This window comes from Grampus griseus (genome assembly GCF_964374135.1).
Source record: "Grampus griseus genome assembly, chromosome: 3".
Lineage (NCBI taxonomy): Eukaryota > Metazoa > Chordata > Mammalia > Artiodactyla > Delphinidae > Grampus > Grampus griseus.
This window is the reverse complement of record NC_139019.1, coordinates 159043909-159070058: the sequence shown is the minus strand read 5'-3', so window position 1 is coordinate 159070058 and position 26150 is coordinate 159043909. Positions and strand designations below refer to the sequence as shown.

The following is a 26150-nucleotide window of genomic DNA, read 5'->3' as shown; positions in this document are numbered from 1 at the left end:
ATACTGTATATTCTCTCCAAGTTATCTCCCAATTAGGCAGATCTCCAAGTAGTCATGTGGAGTGACTTCCAAGATGTAGTAAATGAAAAAAGCATATTACAAATTAACAAGTACAGAATGATGTCTTTTGTTTTATAACACAACTATTTCTATATGTAGATATACTGCTGCATAGACTAAAAAGTCTAGACCAGTGCTGTCCAACAGAAATACATTGTAAGCCATATCTGTGATTTCATATTTTCTAGTAGCCATGTTAAAAATGTAAAAAGAAACAGGTAAAATTAAATTTAATAATATATTTTATTTAACTCAATGTATAAAAAATTATTTCAACATGTAATCAATATAAAAAGTTAATAGCGAGATAGTTTACATGTTTTTCATACTATATCTTTGAAGTACAATGTGTATTTCACACACTTAAAGCACATCTCAACTTAGGCCAGCTACATTTCAAGCATTCAATAGCCACATGTGGCTATCATATCAGACAGCACAGGTCTAAACACATCAAAGTGATAACAGTGATTACTCTGGTGGGGGAGGGGAAGAATGAAGGGGGACACTTTTTCTGCTATATTCTTTTGTATTGTTCAATTTAAATTATTTCATGTAGTACTTCATTAAAAATAATAATATATATTTAAAACAAGTCAGAAATATGTACTTCATGTTTTATTCTTTGTTTTTTTTTTTTTTGGCCGTGCCACGTGGCATGTGGGATCGTAGTTCCTTCATCAGGGATTGAACCCATGCCTTCGGCAGTGAAAGCTTGGAGTCCTAACCACTGGACTGACAGGGAATTCCCTGGATAAACATTTTCTGAGTTTGAGCTGTCTGTGAGGAGTTAGGATATGCATTATGGAAGATAAAAAGAATGAGTCATTGTTGTCCTACAAGATTTTTGGAGAAAACTTTTGGAACTGCCTTTACAGCTTGCAAATTCTCTTCAGGTTGGATCTGACTTCTAGCCATAGCCAAAAGCCCTTTAGTTGGGTCCAGTAAATCAACTAGGTATTATGGCATTGTCTAAAATGAAGTGTGACAAAAGATTTTATTATGTGACTTGCAAACTGGCAGCTCCAAATGCTTCCCAAAACATTTATGTTCAGCAACAACAATAAATTAAGTAGATAATGCAACAAAACGACTATGGGTAAGCTCAGCTTTATATGATACCTTCTTGGGACTTCCCTGGTGGTGCAGCGGTTAAGAATCCGCCTGCCAATTCAGGGGACACGGGTTCAATCCCTGGTCCGGGAAGATCCCACGTGCCGAGAAGCAACTAAGCCCGTGCAGCACAACTACTGAGCCTGCGCTCTAGAGCCCAGGAGCCACAACCACTGAGCCCGCGTGCCACAACTACTGAAGTCCACGTGCCTAGAGCCCGTGCTCTGCAACAAGAGAAGCCACCGCAGTGAGAAGCCCGTGCACCACAATGAAGAGCAGCCCCCGCTCGCAGCAACTAGAGAAAGCCCGCGCGCAGCAACGAGGACCCAACGCAGCCATAAATAAATAAATTAAATAAAGAGTAAAAGTAAGTCTTTAGTTTGCCCAGGACCTATCAATAGTTTATGATTGTCCTTAGTGAAGAGCAAGCAAACCATGATAGAGACAAAACTATTTGACTGCTATCCTAGTGTATCGATATGTTCTGAAAGAAGGGACCATCAGGAATTTTTTTAATTACCTGGACTTTTTAGAATAACTGAGCTTGCTATTTTTAAAAGATGGGACTTAAAATGCTAAAAGAGTGACGATAAGGGCAAAAGGGGAAAGGAGGTTATGGTTTCCCATTTGAAAAATTTAACAGGATTATCATTTTAAACTGTAAGCAACCTAAGCCTAATCTCTTCGTTTTATGGAGCTGGCTTGTGGTTTGAATCTTAAGGATGAGAAGGAGGTCAGCTGGGGGACAACTGGAGGGAGAGTGCCCTAGGCACGAAGTCCAGCACCTTCCAGTCTTTAGATCCCAGTGGCTGGCCAGCCAACCAAGAAAGATACCTCCCCAGCCTTGCTAACAGCCTCCTCTCACCTCCTTTCCCTCACACCAGCGCCCCCATCGCAGCTCTCTCCCTTAATGTTCCAGCACCGCCCCACTCCAGCCTCCTTCAACACCCTTCAGCCTCCTCTCAGCACGGCCTCCCTCAGACAGTGTCTCTTCTCCGCCTCTGCCATCAGTCTTTGGAGTCTCTCCTCACTGTCCCCCTTCTCTTTGAGGGTCTATCATCAGTCCCTTCCTAAATTTGTGGACGTCTCCCTCTGCCTTCAGATCTTTTCCCTCAGGCCCAATTTTCAGTCTCCCTCGGTCCCGTCCCTCAGTCTATAGGTCGACCCCCTCACTCAGTCTGAGGTGTCTCCTCTCTTGGTCTGCGGGGTCCCCTCTCTCGGTTTGAGTGCCTCCCCACTCGGTCTGCGCGGTCCCCACCCTCGTTCTGCGGGGTCCCTTCCCTCGGTCTGGGGGGACCCCTCTCGGTCTGAGCGTCTCCCCTCTCGGTCTGCGGGGTCCCCTCCTTCTGAGGTGTCTCCTTCCTCGGTCTGCGGTGTCCCTTCTGTCCAACGACGTGGTCCCCTCCCTCGGGTCTGCAAGATCTCTCCTCAGTCCCCACCCTTGGTCTGAGGGGGGGGGTTCTCATCTTCCCGCTGGCCTTGAGCACCGGCTTTCTCCACTCACCTCCCGGCCGCCAGCTCTCTTGAGCTCGCTCTCGCCGGGCACGGTCTCGGGCGCGCACGCCGGGCGGCGACAGCGGGTGACCGCGCGCGCAGCGTGCGCGGTGACGTCAGTGCGCTGGCGGCGGCGGCGGCGGCGGCGGCGGTAGGGCTGTTTGTTCTGCTCTCCCGCAACCGAAGAGCCGAAGCGGTGGCTGCGGCAGCGGCGGCTGCCGGCAGTGCCCGCGGGCAAGCGGGGCCTGTGAGCGCGGCGGAACGGCGGGCGGGCCCCGGCGCCGCGCAGGCAGCCCGAAGAGGAGGGGGCGGCGGCGGCCGGCGGGGGCGGCGTGCGGCCTAGCGTCTCAGGTGAGGACCGGTGCCCTTCGGGGCGGCGGACGGCGCGGGGCAGCCGGCGGAGCTCCGCGGCGCGGCCCGCGTAACCTGCATTGCGTAATGGGGCCGGTGCGCCAGCACCTACGCCATCGGCGCGGCGCGGGGGCGGGGAGGCCGGGGCGACGCGGGCTCGGGCCTGCGGGCCTCCCGCGTCCCCGCGCCGTTCGCGCCGGGCCAGGGCCGCCTGCGCCATTGGCGGCAGGGCGGTTCGCGGGCTCCCCGCCGTTGGCGCCGCCGCCCCCCGGCTCCGGCAGGGCTGCAGGGCAGGGGCGCGGGCGGGGGGCGCGGGCGCAGCGGCTGGGCGGGGGGCCGGGGGCGGGCGGGGGGCGGGCCGAGGCGCCCGGCACTTCCTGTCGCCGCCATTTTGTCAAGTGAGGAGGAGGAGGAGGAGGAGGAAGCGGCCGCCGCGGACTCCGCGGCGCGCCTGGCCCCGGTAAGTCCGGGCCCGGCGTAGTGGTCACAGGCGCCGCTGTCCCCGGCCGCAGTCCCCGGGGCGGGCTTGGCCCCGGCCCGGACGCTCACGTGGGGCGGGCCCAATGCGCTCCCTGGTGCTTTGGTCCTCTTGTCCAGGCTGGGGCAGCGCGCCCCCGCCCTCATTTCCTCATCTTCCGGGCTGTCCCCGGAGCTCTGCAGAGAACGGGGCTGGTTCCCCGGTGGGGGGAGAAGGCTGCCGCTGCACACCTGCCCGGAGACAGGCTCTTGGGGGCGGGAGCGGTGCACTGAGGGGCGAGCCTGGCCCCCTTTACCCACCCACTCCCGGCTTGGCAGCCCCTCACTGGGCGCTTTGTTTTGCTCGGTCGGTGCTTGTTGGCGTCCTTGCCAGGGTCTCGTCTATTTGCAGTCTTGTGCGTGGTGGTGGTATGGGATGGGGATGTGGGGGAGTTGTGATTCAGCGAAATAAAATGACCCCCCTCCCTCCAAAACGGAAATAACACAACTTCACCCGACTGAGATACTCCTAAGGCCCAGCCTTGGATGAAGATGGGAAATCCCACTTCGGTGTAGTGGGCAGTATAAATACTTCTGTTCAGGCCCGTGGATGAGTCATGTTCTTTTGCTGAGTGACTGACCTCTCTTTTAGTCAAGATCACGCATTGTTTTCTGAAGTGTTGTTTTTGTTTGTTTACTCAATGTTTTGTGCAGCCTCGTGCGGTGTATGGTCTTGGCCCTTGGGTTACTTTCTGTGTGTGTGCTGGATGCAAGAAGTGACCTCTTGGAGAAGTGAATGAGAATTGAAGTGTCTTTGCTTACCTTCGAGAGGGCTCTACCTGTTCGTGTTTACAGAAACCGTCTCAGTGTACCTCTAAGCCAGTGGCTCTTTGGTGCTGTAATAATGTTTGGGAGATTTTTATGAATGGGGCTGTCAGGTTCCTTAAATTGTTAGTTCTTGGAATTTAGTCCTTGGAGGTTGTAAAGAAAGCGATACGCAGTAGGATTTATGAATATGTTACCAGTTTCGAGAAGTTTTTGGATGGCACAGTCTATTTTATGACTTAGCCAGTAATATGATAAAACATTATTTTCGGTTTAATTTGGATAGGATTTATCTTTCCCCCAAGGCATTGTAGATAACTAACCCCTTCTCCCCCAAATTTTCAGCCTGGGGAAAATAAACCTCTCCGATGATTTCCCTCGACCACATCGAGAAAAGCCTGATCTAAAACAGTGCATTGCTCCCCTGTTATCTGCCCTACCCTATAACCTTAGTAGGAAACAAAGTATCTAAGGGCTCAAGCTGTGGAGTGAGTTAGTCTCTTAAGATGGTTTTAGTTGGTCTTAACCTGAGGAGATGAGCCCACATGTGTGAATCTTGCTAGAATTCAGCCCCAGCCAATTGCTGAAGATAAGGAATTTTGCCTACAGGTGAAAGTTAGAACATGAAAGTGGCTGCATTTTAAAGATGGGTTGGCTGTTCTCAGGTGTCTATATGGTTACCTTCCCTTCCTGGGATAGAAATGAGAAAAAAAATTACCTAAGAATTGCAAGAGAATCATTGGCCACTTTGTAAAATTTCCACTAAATTATTGAATTGTTTAGAGGAATTTAGACTTTGTTTCCAAAAGTTACCTTTTTGAGCCAGTTGTTGTGATCTTTGTACTAAGTTGCACTTTTGCTTTTGGAGGTGGAGGGGATGCAGTATTTTCATGTTACACAATTCAGGTTATTGAATGACTTGAGATTTATGAATTCTGGAAGGAGATTGGAGGGATATATTTTTTTTAACTTATAGTAAAAACCATTTCGTATCAATGATTTGAAGACCCTGGGCTGTTAAATCTGCTCTGACAACCCGCTGTCGTCATCTGTAACGATTGTGTGGATGTGAAATGTTTCAAATTCTGATTTTGAATAAAATTGTGAAGTTGACACGTTTGTCTTTATGTTCCTGGCAGATCTATAAAAAGGAGAGAAAAGCTTGTTATTGAGAACAGTTTCAGTGTTTCTATTAATGTTTAATAAATCTTTGTGATTTTTAGTGTTTTGAAAAGACTGAACATTTGCAAGGTGAGAATTGTGGGGATTCTTTGCTGGTGCTGGCATTTTATTTAATTCATAAGACATGAGTTTGTAAAAAATAAGATTTCCTTAAATTATTTTTATTTTTACTAGAGTGTAAGTTCTGTGAGGGCAGGGTTTTGTTTGCTTGGCTTTGTCTATTTTTATTCTCTAGTGTATCCTCAGCACCTTAGAAGAGCAGCTAAAATATTCCTTGAGTGAATAAACTGGAGAGATAATTTAGGAAGAATTTGACATGCCCATAATACCAAGTGCAAGTAATTCCTTTTAAATCAGTAAAATATTAACAGTGGGCATAATTGGTCAGTAGTGACTTACAGGAGACGTGAATTTTTGTTTTTATTTTATTTATTTATTTATTTTTGGCTGCACTGGTTGCTGTGCGTGGGCATTCTCTAGTTGCGGCGAGCGGGGGCTACTCTTCATTGTGGTGCGCGGGCTTCTCATTGCGGTGACTTCTCTTGCGGAGCACGGGCTCTAGGCATGCAGGCTCAGTAGTTGTGGCTCGTGGGCTCTAGAGCACAGGCTCAGTAGTTGTGGTGCACGGGCTTAGTTGCTCCGCGGCATGTGGGATCTTCCCGGACCAGGACTCGAACCCTTGTCGCCTGCATTGGCAGGCGGATTCTTAACCACTGTGCCACCAAGGAAGCCCGGGAGACGTGAATTTTAACTAAGGTAACGTTAAGGTCCCTAATTGCAGTAAACTTACTAATAGTCCAAGCAGCATGGCATGGAGTTGCTTCTGTGCACTGTCTACTGTGCGTCTCCCACTTAGCAGTTTGAAATGTGGTGAGTGGGTTTGGGCTGTGGGTCAGTCCTGACCTGGGAAAAGTATTTTAAGAGGAAGTTGAAGTGGGTGATAAATAAGTATGTGTAGCATTTCTTAATGTGGATCTCATTTTGTCAGTAAAAAGGTTTTGTTTTTTTGTTTAAAAACATTGAGCCCTTTCTAATATTGTGATTTCATGTGATTGGCCAATCCATTGTAACAATTAGTTTCTGAGCTTCTACTATGTATAAGGGAAGACAAAAAGATATTTGCACAGTGATTTTCTGTGGTACATATATTCTTTCTTAACGTATTCATTCTCTCCAAATATTTATTGAATATAAACTAGAGTATTATACTAACATTGTAAAATCTTATCTTTTTGTTTTTAGTGTTTTTATAACAGGTTTATTGAGATATAATTCACAAATGATAGTTCACCAATTTAAAGCGTACAAATCAGTGGTTTTTAGTATGTTCAGAGTGGTGCAGCCACCACCACAACCAGTTTTAGAACATTTTCATCCCTCCAAAAAGAAATCCCTATTCATTAGCAGTCACATTCCATCCCCCCCAATCCCTGGCAACCACTGATTTACACTCTGTCTCTATAAATTTGCCTATTCTGGATATTTCAGGGATCATATGATACATAACCTTTTGTGGCTGGCTCCTTTTACTTGGTATAATGTTTTTAAGGTTTGTGCTGTAGCATGAATCAGTACTTCATTTCTCTTATAACTAAGTAATATTCCATTGTGTGGATGGATATGTCACATTTTATTTATTCAGTTGATGGATATTTGGGTTTCCACTTTTTTGGGTATTGTGAATGGTGCTGCTACGAACATTCATGTACACGTTTTTGTGTGGACATTTGTATTAATTTCTCTTGGATGGATATCTAGGAGTGGAATTTCTAGGTCATGGTACTTAACTTTTTGAGAATGCACAATGACTTTTTAACTGCAGTGATTTTTCTAGTACTTTGATGGAGGGGTTAAAAAAAAAGCTTAATGGAATGTGGTGTAGCCATTTAAAAGAATGAGGAAATGGAAGTGCAAGGATGTCAGCATGTTGACATGTAGTACAGTCTGCATGGTTTGATCCCCATTTGGTTTTTTAAATTGTACTTTGTTAGAGAACACTTTGAAATGCTGGTGAGGCACAGAAAACAGTCTGGAAGATGCAACCCAAACTCGTACCATTGTTACAAAGGTTAATTTTAAAAACACTTAGGTTTTTTTTTTCCAGTCCAAGCAGGCTACAACTGATTAAACTTGATTAAACTGCATCCACATGTCCCAGCATAAATCATGGGATGTATTCCATTCTAAAGAAATAGATGGAGAGTGAGTCCAGTGTCAAAGATAGGGCAGAGCAGCCATCTGTCCTGTTCTTGACCAAATCCTGAGGAGGAATAGCACTGGTTGATCCACATCATTTGCAAAAGAGGTTTTATGGGATTTTCTCTTTAAACAAAAGTAGTGCACGGTCATTTTTTAAAATTTGGAACATACAGTGTTAAGGTGATGTTAAGTGTTAAAAATTGTTACCTAACCCCATTTTTGTGCCAGTTTTTTCCTACATAACAAAATTGGATTGTGCTGTTAATTTTTCAAAAAATATTACACTGTGAACATTTCCAAAATACTCTATTTTAAATGGTTGCCTAAAATTCTATTACGTGAATGTACCATAATTTAATTCTGCTATTTTTGGACATGATTTTCAAGTTTTCTCTTTTTTTCATATCTAGAAATGGAATCACCAGACCAAAGGGTGTGCGTTTTTGGAAAGTTGATACAAATTAGTTTTCTAGAAAAGTTCCATGAATTTCCCTTTCTCCAATCTAAGCTTGACAGTGTCTTGTTTATAAGGGTGAGGTTTTTAACAGTTCCCCCCCACACACACAAATAGTAACTGTTTAAAAACAAAATGTGGTTTTGAGTGTGTTCTGAAGCCTTCTGAGAAGCAGAAGTGTCTCTGAGATCTTGCTCTTTGACCTTTCTACTCTCCTGCCCAGAGTTGGACTTTGTTTCCTGAAATCAAGTCGCAGAATTCCTGACTCTGTGATAGAAGTCCAGTGTTATTTGAATGCTCTGGGGAGGGCTTGAACAGCCTCTTGGCAGTCCAGTCCTGTCTCATTTTTGCTGCCCTGCTCCAAAGACTGATACAACCAGTGTGGCACAGTTAGACCCCAGTTTGAATCCTGGCCCTCCTGCCTGCTGTGTGACCTTCGCCTGTCACTCAGCCTTCCCCAGACTTCATTTCTCCATCTTTAAGTTGAGGATAAAATGAGGCAGTGCTCTCTCAAGGTTAACTACTTATTTGCTGTCATTATCCAGGATGGAGAATAGAAGTGGGAAGAGGTAGCCAGGTATTACAAAGTAGAGCAGCTGAGGGTAGGAAGGTGGACCAGCTAACATGCCTGGAAACCATGTCACCGGGTGATATCAAGATCAGCCAGGTGCCTTTCAGATCCCCCTGTGTGTTGGTCTTCCTTCAAGTGAGCTGTGAGTAGAGATCAGTGGGGGAGGTGATATAAAGTAGGGGCTGGTTTTTCTAGGTGAGGATTTGTTTATCTGATAATGAGATTAAAAGTGGTGGTGGGCTTCCCTGGTGGCGCAGTGGTTGAGAGTCCGCCTGCCGATGCAGGGGACGCGGGTTCGTGACCCGGTCCGGGAAGGTCCCGCATGCCGCGGAGCAGCTGGGCCCGTGAGCCATGGCCGCTGAGCCTGCGCATCCGGAGCCTGTGCTCTGCGGTGTGAGAGGCCACAACGGTGAGAGGCCCGCGTACCGCAAAAAAAAAAAAAAAAGTGGTGGTAATGGGATTAATGGAAATTCAGCAAGCTTTGGGGGAGCCCACCCTGGGATGTTGTTGGCTGCAGAGTTTGGAGAAATGATCCATCAGGGGAAGGTGGTCCAGTATATCCTCAGGCCTAAGATGTAACTTAACTATTTTATTAAAACCTGGTTGTCTGAACAAAGGCAGCAGTCATTGGGAGTTGCTGATGGAGGAAGTTTTTGCGGAGCACAAGCGTAGCATCTCTCCATACCTTCCCTGCCTCTTTTGGCCCTAAATTAAATTGTGTTGACATCTGGATTTGTTGAAAGGATTCTGGTCTGCAGGAAGGTTTGTATCACAAGTCAGGGACTCCCTGGAAGGGAGGCAGGCAGTTGGATGATGGGCCAGGAAAGTGGAGTGTCTGGCTGGGAGGCTGAGTTCTTGCTGGTGGACTTTGGGCCTGTTGACCAGAAGAACCAGTCGATGCCAGTCACCATTACTAGGGGCCATCAGTATCCAGGTCCGTGTGGAATGCCTTTAGTTTGTGTTAAACTGTTAAATCTGAGCATTTAACTGCAAATGAAGAGTACCTAAATGAATATGCCATTTCTTCTTTTTGATCTGTGACATACTTACAAATAAAGGCTTTTTTAAGCTCACCCTAGGTGTAGGGTATTCTGTGATCTTTTCCTTGACAAGTGTTGGCCTGTTCTGCTCAATGTAGGAAGTTCCAGGACTCTGGGCTGTGGCTAGCAGAGTTGGTTGGGCTTGGGTGGAGCTGTGTACTGAGAACTGTGGAGTCCATGTCAGGGATCAGTCCAGGCCCACTCCCTTCTGGCCTTGACCTCGACCTCAGGCAAGTTACATAATCTCCCTAAACCTCAGTTTCCTCCTGTGTAAAATGGGATTTGTATGAATAAGCATTGACTGAGTAGACAACAGGTGGGGGTGTCTGGCCTCTGTGTTGTATTCAGATTGGGGGAAGGTAGGGGAGTATCTGACCTGTATTATATTCGATTGGTGAGAGGGTGCTTCTTTTGCTCTGCATAAAGGGTTTCTAGAATAGCCGTCCAGGCCTCACTTTGCCTGTGGTCACTTCTCTTGTCTTGGTGTCCCCTTAAGGCTGAAACTGCTTATTTGTTCCTAGTTGCTGTTAGGCCAAGAGACACTGGTACACTGTGGAAGCAGTGCCAGGGAAAGGTGTTGGGCTTGGTATTATGTAATTTCTAGAAGCAGGAATTAGTAATATCCGTGTCCTTGTGTGTGACTAACGTCCCCAGTTGTCCTATCCCAGGCAATAACATACATGCTTGCCGGCGAATTGGCTTTTGAGATTGTTTTGTGTAAGTGAGATAAATTTGGGGATTTCACACTTGAAACATTTTCCGCTGTGTTTGAGGAAGCATACGTTTCAGGTGAGCAGATCGTTATTGTGAGGGTTGAAACAGGCAGACTGCGTGGAGTATGGAGCCTGCCAGTGCATGTTGTGTGTGTGCACATGCGTGTGTGTGCACACAAGAGGGAGAGAAGGAAGGAACTGGGCTGGACACATTGCATCTGCTGTGTACCTTCCTTGGACCAGTCGCATATCCTCTCAAGTCTCAGTTTCTCATGTGTAAAATGAGAGAATAGGTTTGGGCTCCAGAGAACTTTGACCACAATCTAGATTTTAAGAGAGAGTAATTATTATTTTATATCTGTGTTTTTCATACTCTGGGTAATGAACTGAATTTAGTAGGTTGCAGTCATTGTTTAAGGAGGGAGAAAAAGGAAATGTCAAAGGGTGTTACACATTCAAGGGTATTTCATAAAACCTTTGCTGTGATTTTATGTACTGTGTACATGACAAAATCTGTTTCTTATTGTGAATCTTGTCAGCCTAGTGTGAAATAACCTCATTTTAGATACCTCTCAATGGTAGCTGTGGGTACCCTGAAAACTTTTTAAAAAATTTTTTTGGTGGCCATTTTGCAATCTGTTCCTTCATCACTTGCGCAAGGGTGACTGTCCTGGATATGCTTTCTAGTAGCGAGTGAAGTGCATTGATCTTGTTTTTTGGCCGAGTTGGGTCTTCGTTGCTGCACGTGGGCTTTCTCTAGTTGCGGCGAGCGGGGGCTACTCTTCGTTGGCAGTGTGTGGGCTTCTCATTGTGGTGGCTTCTCTTGTTGCAGAGCATGGGTTCTAGGGTGCGCGGGCTTCAGTAGTTGTGACTTGCGGGCTCTAGAGCTCAGGCTCAGTAGCTGTGGCCCACGGGCTTAGTTGCTCTGTGGCATGTGGGATCTTCCTGGACCAGGGATCGAACCCGTGTCCCCTGAATTGGCAGGCAGATTTTCAACCACTGCACGACCAGGGAAGTCCTGCATTGATCTTCACTTTCTTTTCTTTCTTGTACTCTGCTTGCTAGAAGCTGTTTGGAGGGTAGAGTGGGATGGGGAAGTTGAGGAAGCATGTAGTGGTGAAGGTTGTCAGTAGTTCGTAACAAGCAAAACAAGAAGTATGTGAAGAGTATTTTGTGTGTGTATGTGTAAGGCAAGTTACTTGTCTTTTACTCTCAGATAGTGTCTTCCCAAGTTTTTAGTGAAGATGTCAGTTTTAAAGGAAATGGCTGTATTGGTTAGGTCTCTCCGGTGAAAATACCAGGCATAAAACAGGTTGAAATGAAAGGGAATTTGTTGGTTGATGTGATAAGTCTGGAGTGGGCCTTGGGCACAGCTGAATTCAGGGGCTCAAATAGGGACATCAGAGCTGTTCTTTATCTCTGATATCCTGACCTCAAGGTCAAGAGTGATTCTTCCCCAGTAGTGCTCTCTAATGACGGAAGACTCTGGCTTGGGTCATTGCCCATCCCTGACCACGTGCAGAGTGGGAATGCCGAACCACCTCGCCTCAAACGTGACATATTTATCCCATCTCTGCCCTCCACTTGCTCACCTCAAGTGGTAGCCCCAGCAGCATCTTGCTCACCATTATGAGTCATTCTAGATGGGATAATTTTTGTCAAACTGTCTATAGTTTACACTAGAAGTCGAGTGTATCCCCTAACTTGAAGCAAGTTTTGGATGGCTGAAAGGGAAGCTAATTTACCATACTTGGTCATAAACCAGAATTAGGTGAAATCAGCTTAGAATGAGTTACTCAAGAAAAAGGATAAAGTGAAGATGGTCAAGGATGTGTGTATTCCAAATCTTTGATAGAGGATTAAATGAACGACATGGTTTATTCCAGGTTCCAGGTACAGTGGGAGTTGCTGTGGGGGCTCTGGGAGGAGTCAAGCCAAGTCTCAATAGTCTCTTGAGTGGGCAAGAGGACTCCAGCCACTGGTGATAGAGCCCAGTTTGGCCAGAAAAACAGCCCTCAGGAAGCACAGGGGTGAGATGGGCTTAGATCACGGAATGAAGCGCAGGGGAAGACTGGGTTAAGAGACCAGGTAGATAAACATCGGCAAACGCTTGCGTGAATGAACTTGTTATGGAGAACATTTCAGTGGACTGGATTCATCTTCATCCACACAAAAAGTCATTTGTAATTTTGCCATTTGTTAAGCTGTTTCTGTACTTAAGTTATTGTAAAGTCTGCTGCTTGGCATTCCTCTAGTATTACAGAAAGCTTACTCAGATTTCCATAATCAAAAACAAGTGTTAAACATTGCTAGAGTAATCATTTTCCTGCAGTTCTTGCTCTTGGATTTATTCAGTTCTTTAAGGGGCTCAAAATAATTGAGGGTCCAGTGGCCAAGGATAGACCAGCCCTGCTTCTCACTAGAGCATCAGTTTTTTTGTTTTTAATTTATTTATTTGGCAGCATTGGGTCTTTGTTGTGGTGTGCGGGCTCTTTGTTGCAGCGCGCAGGCTTCTCTCTAGTTGTGGCGGCAGGCTCCAGAGTGCGCGGGCTCAGTACTTGCGGTGTGCGGGCTTAGTTGCCCCGCAGCATGTGGGATCTTAGTTCCCCAACCAGGGATCAAACCCGCATCTCCTGCATTGGAAGGCGGATTTTTAACCACTGGACAGACCACCAGGGAAGTCCCTAGAGCATCATTTCTTAACTTGAGGGGAGGTTGGAGGTCCCTTTGAGAATGTGACAGATAGCACTGTGGATCCTTCTTCCAGAAAAACGCATATGTGCGAATGTTGAACAGTTTGGGGGCAGGGGCAGTTCTCAGAACCCTAAAGCCCATTCAGGGAGCATGTACTAAAATGAATTTCTTGGATTTTACTTTGAGAATGAGTAATTATGTTAATTAAAAGACTCTTGATGGTTTTGAAGACTTTCTTTTTTGCATGCATCCTGCTTTTGCAGGCATTTGCAAACTTATGACTGTAGGAAACTGTGTGGAGCACCCCTTTTGGTTTGTCCTTGTGAAAATCCTCCAGAGATTTTTACAGAGCGGTCGAGTAACCAGTGTCAGCTGTGGTACACATCTGTCCAGGGGCCCTCTGCGCCCTTCTTTTTCAGCTTGTTCTCTTTCTTGGAGATGAATGTCAGAATGTGCCAGAATGGGCTTATTGCAGCGGCTGCAGATGAAGGAAGGTTTTTGTTCTGGGGCTCTTCACTGAAGCTGTTTGTGCTGTTCATGAAACCATCTCCAGGATTTGGTGTTGGCCTGGAGCCTTTGCTGCAGAAGGTAATCCAATGGGTCGCTAGCCAGCCTGATGATTTCATGGTGTTGGATGTGGGTAGACTTAGAAAGATTCATGGCTATGGTCCCTTATGTGGCTTAGCGCCTGCTGTCAGCTGCAGCACCCTTTATTCCATGCATGCACTTGAACCTGCAGACTGAGGGAGATAGAGCTTGTGGGATGAGAAAGTACCATTGTTTAGTGTGATATGTTTATGCTTAGGGATATGAACATGCTACACAGGTGGTGTGCATGGCGCCACTCTGCTCTCCTTTCCCAAATCCTTGTCTGGTAGAAGGAATGGGAAATCCAGTATCGTAAACTTGAATAATTCATACTTTGTAATTGGGGCAGAGTTGTCAAAGGATGGAAAAGAACTTGTATTACTTCTAAGAATAGGGCATATTGTTTGAAAAATTCAACTGAGTAAACTTCAAAGATCTTACTGGTTTTTATTCAATGATTCATGAATGGGGCAGCATCCCATCTAGCAGATGGGAAGGAGCGCCCAAGGAGCTGCACAAATGAAAGACTTAGTAACAGAGAGCAGGATGAGGGAAATTATGCTATCAAAAAGCAGATTGCTTGTGGCAAGGTCACTTTCTTTTTAGGGATGTTAGGGGTCTGTCAGGAGGATTACCTCAGTAGTGCTGACCAGGTGATTCCCGATTGACTGGTTTAAGATTCCATTTTGGGAGAGCCGAAACTAAGTTGTGGTTTGTGGACATGGGGCTTAGCATAGGAGACACCATTTTGGGCCTGTTGTCCTCTTTTTAACAATATTAAAATCCCTTTGCTTTCCCCTAATTTCTAAAGTTTGAAGATAGACTTGTATATGCTGATGGATATTTCCCCTTTTCATTTTCTGTTGATCTTGGCTTTAATTAATCCCATTGCTCTGCTCAGTTGAATTACAGTCTTACTGTACAGCCATGGCTTTGTTACTTAAGCAGTTTTCCCTTTCTGTTCTGTAATTAAATAAACACATAGCCTATATGAAAGAGTTTTGTAAGAGGTGGTACTATCCATGTGTAGGTTGTTTTCATTTATAATCTTCATTTAAAATTCTTACCTCTGAAGTGCTTTTAGTTATAAAAAGCTGCTAAGTAATGAAGTTTGTGTATATGCGTCTCTGTTTTCCTTTTGACGCCAGGAAACAATTGAGCTCACAAATTGGTTGTCTGGAGATAACACCACCTTCATGTTCATCTGTTTCAAGATAATAACTCACATATATTTGTAATCCCAGGAATGCAGTTTGGAGTTACCAGAGTTGGAGCTGACAGGCCCATAGCTTAGCTTGCCTGTCCTCTGTGTCATTTCTCAGGACATCTATGGGCCTTTTTGTTCTGGGAACCCATTTGAGTACCCTTCCCTTGCACTTGTGAGAGCTGGGTACCCTCCCTGTCCTATGGCTCTTTCAAACCCCTCCCACCCCCTAATTGTTCATCTTGAGACAATAGTTATCTTTGATCATTGATTTTGTGAAAAGGTTCTGGGCTTTTAGCAAATAGTTGCCTGTGAATAGACTTCCCTTCAAAGGGTAGAACTACCTTTTCTGAATAGGCCTGTTTTTCTGTTTCTTCTTGCTTGCCTATTCTGAAATGGTAAATTTGAACAGGAGTCACCCTGCTTGGTTTGGGTCAGCCTTAATGTATGGAGCTGCAATGTGGGTCACTTCTCTTTCTCCGCTGTGTTCCCCTCCACAGACTGGGGAGCTTGTGCATCCATTTATGATCAGTCCATTTTAGTGAATATTTGAGTGATAACTGTGTGCCAGGTGCTGGATTTCTAAGACTCTGTGTTCCTTAAAATCCTCAGAAAATGGGTACTGGTATCATCTGCGTTTTGCAGATAAGGAATTTGACACCCAGAGAGCTCAGTCACTTGGGTAGGGTTGCTGGTAAGTGGCAAGGCCTGTTTCTAGAGCCCAGGTGTTCATGATTTCTGTTCTACAGCAGAAGAGAGGAAGGAATCCACCTCATGCAGATGGTTGGGATGGTACATAATGAGAACAAGGCAGACCTAGGAAGTGCTTTCTGAGAGGTACAGTTCAGGCAGTCAGAGAAGGAAGAGACTATCCAGCTGTGAGTATAGGGAAAGAACTGATGTTTAGGCTTATCCATCTGTGAGGACAGCCGAGGCCTGGACAGAAACCTGGATAGTTCTGCAAGCAAACACCTGTTCTTTGGAGGCAGGCCATGCCCTTGGTCCAAAAGATCGGAGGTTATTAAAAAAAAAAAAAAACTCACCGGGGCAGAGAATGGTCAGAGGAGGGTCGTTACTTTGGCTGGGCAGATCTTTTCATCCAGGATTCTGTGCCACTCTCCTGAAGAGTCTCATGAAGAAATTCACACATGTGGAATTAAACCTCACCTTTAAAAGGTTTCCACCAGAGCGCCAAAATGCCTTGATTTGGTTTCACCTCCATTTTCCCCTTGATACTCCAGTGAAAGTATATGAGAGGGAGTTTGGGGGAGTAGTAAGCTGGAGTGTCATCTTTAGCCCAGGTGCCCCACCCAGGCTTGTTAACTCAGGGATGTGAACTGGATGATCTCTTAGGATTTTGGTGAGCCTCTCAGTCTCTAAGTGCTACTTTATTGTAGGGTGAAATTGAGTTCCAGCTCTTGGGTGCTTATTTTCCCACATAGGGACCCTTATTTAAAAGGAATTTCCTGCCTGAAGCAGACATGCTGAATTGGATGATTCCATCAGTGTGTGTGCGTGGGACTTCTTAAGAAGTCAGGTGCTGTGCTGTATTCTGCGTGCACAGTAACGATTCAGTGGTGAGTAAAGGTGTTCGCCATGCCTGTGCCATGTATGATTAAAATGACTGGGGGCGGGGTGTGACAGGTGTTTTAGAGACCTTAATATCTCCAGTGGTGAGCAGCAACCCAGTGGTAGAAAGGTGGTAATTCATTTAACAAGTGTGCCCTGAAGGAATAGGTTTTCATTTTACTTTTTTTTTTTTGCGGTATGCGGGCCTCCCACTGTTGTGGCCTCTCCTGTTGCTGAGCACAGGCTCCGGTCGCGCAGGCTCAGCGGCCATGGCTCACGGGCCTAGCCGCTCCGCAGCACGTGGGATCTTCCCGGACCGGGTCACGAAACCGTGTCCCCTGCATCGGCAGGCAGACTCTCAACCACTGTGCCACCAGGGAAGCCCCTCATTTTACTTTTAAAACTTTTCTTGACTTTATAAAATGACAAATGATCTCATTGAATAAGGGTTTGGTTCTGAGTAGCTGTGATAAGAATTCAGTCAAGAGAAAATCTTCTTGCTATAGCATTCTGCATGCTTGCACGCATCCAAGAGGTGTGCAGGTGTCTTAAGTAAGTGCCCGGAAGTGGGATTAGTAGGCCATTGAGGATGCCTTAATGCCAAATTACTGTAAAAAAAACAGTTGCATCTGTTTACCTTCCCACATCTGAAAATGTTGAGCCATATTTTCACCAAAATTGACATTAACAGACTTCTTATATTTGCACAGTAACGTGGTTGAGCATCTTCTTGTGTTTATTGTACTTGTTTGAAATACTTGTTTCTGACTTTTGTCATTTTCCTTTAGCTTGTTTATCTTTTTAAATTGATTTGCAGCCGTTTTTTTTTTTTTAATAACCTCAAGGTTTTTAAATTTATTTTGGCTCCGTTGAGTCTTCATTGCTGCGTGCAGGCTTTCTCTACTTGCGGAGAGTGGGCTTCTCATTGTGGTGACTTCTCTTGTTGCGGAGCACGGGCTCTAGGCACACGGGCTTCAGTAGTTGTGGTGCACAGGCTTGTAGTTGTGGCTCACGGGCTCTAGAGCACAGGCTCAGTAGTTGTGGCGCACGGACTTAGTTGCTTCATGGCATGTGGGATCTTCCCGGACCAGGGGTCCAACCCGTGTCCCCTGCACTGGCAGGCGGATTCTTAACCACTGCGCCACCAGGGAAGTCCCTGCAGCCGTTCTTTATAAAGTCTGAGCACCAGATCTTTGTGGCTGGTACATTTTACAAATATTTCCCCCTAGTTTGGTGTCAACACCACCACCACCACCACCACACATACTTCTGTATTATCTTTTGACAAACAGAAAATCTTAATTTTAACATAGATGAATTTATGACTCTGTTTTACAGTTTGTGAGAACACTACCTGAAATCAAATATTCTGTTTTATCTTTTAAAAGTTGTAGAGTTTTGCCTTTCAAATGTATACCCTTCATCCATCAGGAAATGATTTTTGGGTACAGGGTGAGGAGTCATGCAGCCTCTGAATCCCTTGCTGGCTTTGTGACCTCATATAAATGACTGATTTCTTCTGCATCAGTGTCCTCAGCTACAGAATGAGATCCTGATCTCTGCTGTGTACAAGGTTCTTGTGAGGTCGGAATACAGCATCCCAGCACACTGAGCCCCAAGCCTCAGTAGGCATTCAGTAATTTCCTCCTTGTTCTGAGTCCAACTGCATTCCCTAAGCATGTGGACACTCGGGGGAAGTTGGCACTTAACCCAGAAAGTTGTTGCTAGTACATTGCCTGCCAACTGCTACAGCCATCGCGGCCAGGCTGGGTTTGACTGCTCAGCAAATCTTCTGGCAGGGCACTGGCGGCTTGGAGAATGTTCAGCTGTGTGCAGACTTGCCTGGTGCAGGCAGGTGCTCAGTCTTAAGAGATGTTTAGTGCAAATCTGATGCATTGTAGAAACAAATGACTGCTTCCTAACTCCAGTTAAAAAGTTGAGTCCGGACACTCTTCTAACCAGGAGCTTTGGGCCTTGAAAGGAGCTTGTTTAGTGACCACCAGTGACCACATGTGCAGACACACGGTGTGCATTCCTGTGAGCAAACAAACAGAAGGCTGGGGATCTGGTGATGTTTGGCATTTGTGTCACAGTGTGCATTTTCCGATTGATTCATGGAGAGATAGAATGGGCTGGGATTGTGTGGTGTGGTACAGTAGGGATGTCCATGATCAGAGACACTTTGCATTTCCCTCTGGAGGAGAGTAATGACCATGAAGGATGGGTGGACATTTTTGCATGTGCTCTAGGAGATCAGATGTCAGAGTGAGGAGACTGAAGGGCATAGACTTCAGGCATTGCTCATCGAGTGTGTTGCGGTGTATATTCCTCTAGAGCCTTTTCCAGTTTCACTCCCCAATGTTCTTGCTTCCATTTTGATCAGGGGCTTCGTCATACACCTTTCATGGAGGGGACCACTGAGCTGGGCATGTATTAATTCAGCCATCAAACATTTGTTGATCCCTCTCAACCCTGTAATGTCCACATTTGGAAAAACCAGAAATGTCCCAATGTAAGACAGCTGGGGAGTGGTAAGCTTTGGCCTTTTGTGATGGGTAGTGGCTGTCATGTCACAATTAGAGGTGACAGATAGGATCTATACACATGTCCCATCAACACCAGAACATAGTATGAGGGGAATATTGATTGTAAGTAACCCTGTGAGTTTACACATGTGGAAATAGGTGTTGTGCTGAAGGGTGACCTTTCCCCTACTTGTGGCTTTGTTACATTTTATTGTAGTGACAGCTAAATGTTTTAATCAAGAGATCTCAGTCCACAGGCAGAATTGGCTTGTTTGCTTATTGCTGCTTGTTCCCTCTGAACCCAAAGGTGTTCTGTTGTCAGGGCCAGTAGGGAGTTGTTTGGTTCTCTAGCACTTGTTGCCTAGGAGTCCCCCTCCCAGCCCTGCAGCAGCAAATATCTTTACTAGTTTTGAGATTTAACCAAAACTGTAAAATTGGGCCAAGGTCGTCTAGGAAACATTTAGTATGAAAAATTATTCTACACAGTAGTGTTCTATCAGGGTAAGTTAATTTTCTCAAAAGATTAATGAACTGTCTTAAACACTCTTCAATAGCTGGGTATCAACTTTCCCCCTACTTTGAGCTAGGAGTAGCCCCACTTCCCTAACTGATTTGAGCGCAGGAAATGTTTCGGTTGTGCAGCCTACAAGGTTTTTCGTTTTTTTTTTTGTTTGTTTTTGGCTGCGTTGGGTCTTCATTGCTGTGCGCGGGCTTTCTCTAGTTGCGGCGAGTGGGGGCTACTCTTCGTTGTGGGGCGCGGGCTTCTCACTGCGGTGGCTTTTCTTGTTGCGGAGCACGGGCTCTAGGCACGTGGGCTTCAGTAGCGGCACGTGGGCTCAATAGTTGTGGCTCACGGGCTCTAGAGCACAGGCTCAGTAGTTGTGGCACACGGGCTTAGTTGCCCGTTGGCAAGTGGGATCTTCCCGGACCAGGGCTCGAACCCATGTTCTTTGCATTGGCAGGCGGATTCTTAACCACTGAGCCACCAGGGAAGCCCAAGGATTTTTTATTACTCCTTTAAGATTGTTAGTTTCGCTGCTTTGCTCTCTTAAATGTAAACCACAAGTCACAGAACCCATTCTTTACCTTGAATTTTCCTGTCAGAAAAGCAATTTATAACATGTAGTTGTTCAGCAGTGCTCCAGTAGCTGCTCTCATCTTGGAGGAGTTTCCAGTCTACACAAGGTGGATGGATCATTCCAGAAAGTAGAGTAGTTTGGGTCTTTCTCAATACCTCTCCCACCCACCCCCACCCCCACCCCCCAAAAAGCTGTGATTGAACAACATTAGGCACTTCACATAAGGCAGGCACTATATGTAAGCCTGCTGATCCTTGGGACAATCCTGAGGATGGGCCCTGTTAACTACTCCCGTTCACAGATGAGGAATCACAAGTCTAATGACGATGTCTGTTGCTAAAAGTCTCTCAGGTTAGTTCTGGAGGTTGAGGTTCAGACCAGGCTGCTTTTGTTCTTAACCTGTAGGTCTGTCTCCACCTTCCCTGCACAGCAGCAGGTCTGAAGTAGGTGGGGCCCAGACATGGTTTATTTGTTTATTCATTTTCTTAAGTTTATATGCCATAAAATTCATTCTGAAAAATGCATCACTGGCAGTCAAGATACAGAATATTTCCAATCCCCCAAATTGTTTTGTGCCTCTTTGTAGTCAGCCCCTCCTCCTATGCCCAGCTCTACACATGAGTGTTTAAAATAAGATCCCCAAGCAATTCTCTGTGCAGCCGGAGATGAGAGCCACCACTTTATGAGCTCTCTCCAGAGCAGCAATTATGTCATGTTTTTTGCTTGTGAGCCTTGGTGGGTAAGATGCAGAAGCAGGTGGCCACTGCTGTAAGGACAGATAGCACTGGAATGTTGGGCCTTGCTCCTGAGTGGTAGTTGCTTGGTGGCAGCCTGTTGCTGCAGCCTTGCTCTGGGGAGGAAGGAGGAAGCACGAACGTTATGCCACAGAGTACACTCATGCTGGGAGCCATGGAAATATGTCCCTGTTCTGTGTGCCTCTATATCTGTCCATATTGGGAGTTCTGCCTGAGGCTAGGGCATCTATTGCTGGGGAATCAAAGTAAACCGCTTCTTAGCTGGGATTGGCCATAGCTTGGATGCCCCATCCCCATGTCCCTTCATCCTATTCCCTACTTCCACCAGGGGACTGTTGAGTTAGTTACTGTGCCTACGGAGCAAGTAGATCATTGTGAAAGAATTGTGTGAAAATTGCAGAGTTCTCTAAGGGGAGGATTCTTTTTTCGGTGGGGAGGAGAGGTGCTCTGCCCATTCATGCATAATAATCACCTTATAAAATTCTGGGTCCTTCTGCTGTGAGATAGTCACATGGGTCACAAGTGTAAGCAGTGCCCGGCCAGAGCCTTGGGCATTCAGGTGGGCAACAGTGGTAGCTGAACATGTTTGCGTCCCAAATGTCTGTGTCTACAAGTGTTTGTAGTGCCCTGAGAGTAAGGAATGGCTCTGTGCCAACAGAAGAGGGCTCTTGCGATGTGCCTGAGGCATGACCCATAAAAGTGACAGCATGATGTGTCTGCAGTTTAGTTTAGTTTCCAAATGCTGGAATCCCAGGAAATAGCCTGAACTGCTTAAGGATCTCTCAGTGTGGGGCCTATTTTCTTTTTCTTTTTTTTTTTTTTTGCGGTACGCGGGCCTCTCACTGTTGTGGCCTCTCCCGTTGCGGAGCACAGGCTCCGGACACGCAGGCTCAACAGCCATGGCTCACGGGCCCAGCCGCTCCGCGGCATGTGGGATCTTCCCAGACCGGGGCACGAACCTGTGTCCTCTGCATCGGCAGGCGGACTCTCAACCACTGCACCACCAGGGAAGCCCGGGCCTATTTTCTTTCTCTAGGCCTCGGGTGGAGTTGGATTGATTGCGTATTTTACTAGGGATAAATGATTTGGTGTTCTTTCTATTAAGCCGATTTTCTGGTTGTAGGAAGTAGATTGTTATAATTTTGGTTTAGTTCACAAGTGTTAGGGAAGCTGTAGAGAAGTACAGTTTCCTCCCTTTTTCAAGGGTGGAGTGAAGACAGGAATCATCAGTGTGACCACAAGCTTTTTACATTAAGAATGCAAGGAAAGGGACTTCCCTGGTGGTGCAGTGGTTAAGACTTCGCGCTTCCAATGCAAGGGGCGTGGGTTCAGTCCCTGGTCAGGGAACTAAGATCCCACATGCCGCCCAGCACAGTCAAAAAAAAGATGCAAGGGAAGCATTTTTTGATTCTTCTCTTGACAGCCATTCAAGTTAACCACAACCTTAGGCAAGATTCAGGCAAAAAGAAACCAAGTATTCCAGCAGTGCTTACAGTAAATATTTCCGTTTGTGGAATTTTACCCATGTTTGTGTGTTTTGCAGAGCCCACCAATAAACTACTGCTTAATAATGAAGTCCCAATTGGGTTGTGAGTCTTTGGGCCTGCGCTGTGCTCCATTGCCTGCATAGAACAGGCACACAGGAACCTTTATCACAGTTGTTAGCGGCTGCTTGACCTGGTGTCTGGCCGCCTGTTGTGTTGTGGCTCGTAGTGGTTCTCCCAGTTGGGGACATTGCTGGTTGTAACAACATCCTGTTATGCTTCACCTCCACCTCGAAGATGAGATTGCAAAAATGCCTGAGGTTGGGAATGAGGACATGCAGTCATCACCTCTTCCTCTCTGCTGCTGGGAGCCCAGGGTGTTTGCTTTATGGGCTGGGCCCTTATATGCTGCTGTTTCCATTTTCGATTTCCAAGTGAACCAGTTGCTTTCTGCTTTTTTTTTTGTAAGTTTTTTTTTTTTTTTTTGATGTGGACCATTTTTTTGAAGTATTGAATTTGTTACAATATTGCTTCTGTTTTGTTTTGGTGTTTTGGCTGCAAGGCATGTGGGATCTTAGCTTCCTGACCAGGGATTGAACCAGTACCCCCTGTATTGGAAGGCAAAGTCCTAACCACTGGACCACCAGGGACGTCCCTGCTTTCTGCCTCTTACATCCCCTGTAACCCCTGAGGGCCAGCCTCAGACAAGAGGAAATGAGGACTCTTCTAGTTGGAGCCTACATCTGTATTCCCTTTGTCAGCAAGTGGGGCATCTCCCACCAGACCTGAGCCCCTTACAAAGGTGGATCCAAAAGCAGATGAAATGTCAACAAATTCTGAAAGAGACCTCTTAATTATGCAAACTGAATGTTCCTTGTACTTGTCCAGTAAACAAAACAAAGGAAGGTGTGGGAGTGTGTCAGGCTTTGATGAGTAGAAGACTTGAGAAGCAACTGAAGCCACCCAAGGCGATTTACCAACTTTGTGAAGATAGGTCTGGAGACTCTAAATGCTTCTGTGTCTTGTTTGTGTATTGCTTGTTTGTGAAGATGAGGGAGTAACATATTCCACTTGATGTGTTCTTAGAGACAGAAAAGAGAAAAGCGCTCAGTAAATTTAGATCTGTGAAGGAACAGCTTGGGAAGACCTTGCAGTTTGTGTGGCTTGGTCAGCAGGAGGGTGGCAGGACTCCCTGGCCTGACATTTGAAGGTGCCATAATAGCAATGATGCCAGTCCTGGTTGCCATGTTGTGTCTTTTGTGAAGATTGTGAGACTGTAACTGAGGGCTGCTCCTGTTTCACAACTTGTGATTACCTATTTGTGGGAGGGGAAGGAACTTTTGTTTTTAATGGTTTGCTTGAAGCTGTGCTGACTGCTTTTTTCTTCTTTCTTTTTAGTTCGCAAAAAACACAAGCAGATATGACAAAATCCCAATAGAAGAAGGGCGTCAGGCTAAAGTGCCTGCCTAAGGTCACATGAGCAGGATCTGAACCAAGGTCTTACTGACTCTGAAGTCAGTCTTTCACCTGAGGGGTCACTCCCCATCAGAGACCACTCCCCCAGGAAGGGGAGGCAGAGGGGGTTATGTGCTTAGATAACCAGATTAGAGGGGCTTCTGTCAACACATCTCCTTTGTTAAGGGGATTTTCAGAGGATTGAGAGTAAGTTGGTTTGTCTCCCTTTAGGCCTCTGTATTTCCCAAACTCAAATTTAGAGCTCTGCCCTTGGGTTGAGTGCTGCTTCAGAAGCTCAGTGTGGTTTAGGAGATCAATACACTGCACATTGTGGTGCCACCTCAATGATCCACCCCCTACACTGATCCTCTTGGTTCCCTGTTCACTTTAGCAGCCATGTCATACTCTCTGCGTTACTACTGTCTGAAGACACACTGGCTCGTCTGCAGGCATCCTGCCATCTCTCTCTGGGGTTGGGAGGCCTCTGTCCCAGGCTTTGGACTTTGCATGGCTGGTATCCATGGTTTGTTTCTGGCTTTATTCAAACGTTTATTGAGACCTTTCAGCCTGCCAAGCACTGACTTGATGCTGTCCATAGCAGTACGAACTTGAAGGGGAACAAACATGATCACAGTTCAGTGTATGCTGTGGTTGTAATTTCCAGTTGTTCATTACTGGTATATAGGAAAGCAGTTGACTTTTATATATTAATTCTGTATCCTACAACCTTGCTGTAATTGCTTCTTAGTTCCAGGTGGTTTTTTTGGTTGATTCTCTGGGGTTCTTTATATAGACAGTCATGTAATCTGCCAATAAAGACAGTCTTATTTCTTCCCAATCTGTATTCTTTTCTTTTCCTTTTTTTAATGTATTAGTTAGGACTTCCAGCACGATGTTAGAGGAGTGGTGAGAAAGGACATCCTTGCCTTGGTCCAGATCTTAAGGAGAAAGTGTCTAGTTTCTCAGTATTAAGTAGATCCTGTGATTATGATAAGTCAAAAACTGGCCACAAGAACTCCTGGGAAGGCCACCTATGGCACACTTGGTGTGGGAAGGGGATGGGGACTCAATGAAGGCTTCTTGAAGGAGAGTGGTTTGCCAGGATGGGGAACTGTGGAGAACAGGGTATTTCAGACAGGGAAGGCCTAGTATATTCAAAGGAAGAAATCAGGTGTGTCAGAATGGTACATGTGTGAGCAACAACAAGCATCTTTTTGAGAAAGATGGGGAACCTGGCTAGAATCCTTGGACTCCTATCATGTGCCCAGTGCTCTGAGGTGCCAGGGACACATTCTATGTAGATACCAGCATATGGCACCCCCAGGCTGCAGTAGGAGTTTGGATGTGGTGCAGCTTCCTTTAGCAAGCTGGTTCTCTGGAATGGGCAGGCTCTACCAAGGTTCAGCTTCAACTGTATGGCTTGTTCCCTGGGCCACTGTCCCTGTTCGTGGCACCTCCAATTGGTACCTGATTCGGAAATTCTAAGGAAGATGAAGTATTATGGTGTTGAGTGCTGAGGCAATGGGGGAAACAATCATAGTCGAAGAATGGTTTTATCTTTTCTCTTTTTGAAAGTAGATGTGTTAGTTCTTTGTTCTCTGAATGGGTCTGGGACAGCCTGCCCCACTATTCACTATCCTTGACTGCTTTGCCACTTCACCACACAGGGCCCAAACTCCAGGCCTCACCCCACACTGTCTGCATCCTGGGAATCTTGGATGTCAGCCAGACCCTAGAGCCCCAGGCTCCAAGGAGATCAGCATTTCTGTTCATTTTGGATTAGTCCTGGCATCCAGCCATCATTTACAACATTCTTCCCTGGGAACCCGGCAGAGACATCCCAAGAACTGGCTTGATGAACCTTTGGAACATGAGCCTGCCCTAGGTTGCTGGTTGCTGTGGTATGTTGAGAAGACTTTTCTGGAGAAAAGCAGTGGGAAAGAGGGAAATTCCACACCCAGAAATTAGCCCTGGAATTATAGCCAAGTTTCAGTTGTGTTCCGTGCTGGCGGCAGAATCATATTCCTCTTCCTGTCCCCTTGGCTTCTGGACTGGAGAGGAAACAAGTGGACCCAGAAAATCTCTGCATGAGATTGTTTTCCACCTAGTTGGTGGAGATCACGGACTCTCTGCCAGATGTGTATGTAGAGGCCAGCGTGTCTCTCTCTTCCACTGTGAACCGCATATCCAGACCTTTATTTTATCAGTTACAGCTGAAGAGATTAAGGGGAAGGAGAACCTTAGGCTTTGGTGTTTTCACTTATGTTTTACTCAACACAGATTTTGAGAAAATTGTTATGAATTACATTTGTGAAAACTCGCAGACTCCTGGTATGTCC

At 46.0% G+C, this 26150-nt stretch overlaps 1 protein-coding gene across 1 annotated transcript in view; it reads left to right on the top strand.

The window, feature by feature from the left end:
• Positions 1-2979: 2979 nt before the first annotated feature.
• Positions 2980-26150, top strand: part of BRD4 (bromodomain containing 4) — an 81796-nt gene continuing 58625 nt past the window's right edge. Inside the window, exon 1 of the mRNA XM_082651112.1 lies at positions 2980-3018. The gene's annotated coding sequence lies outside the window, so the exon portion shown is untranslated. The remainder of the gene's footprint in view (positions 3019-26150) is intronic.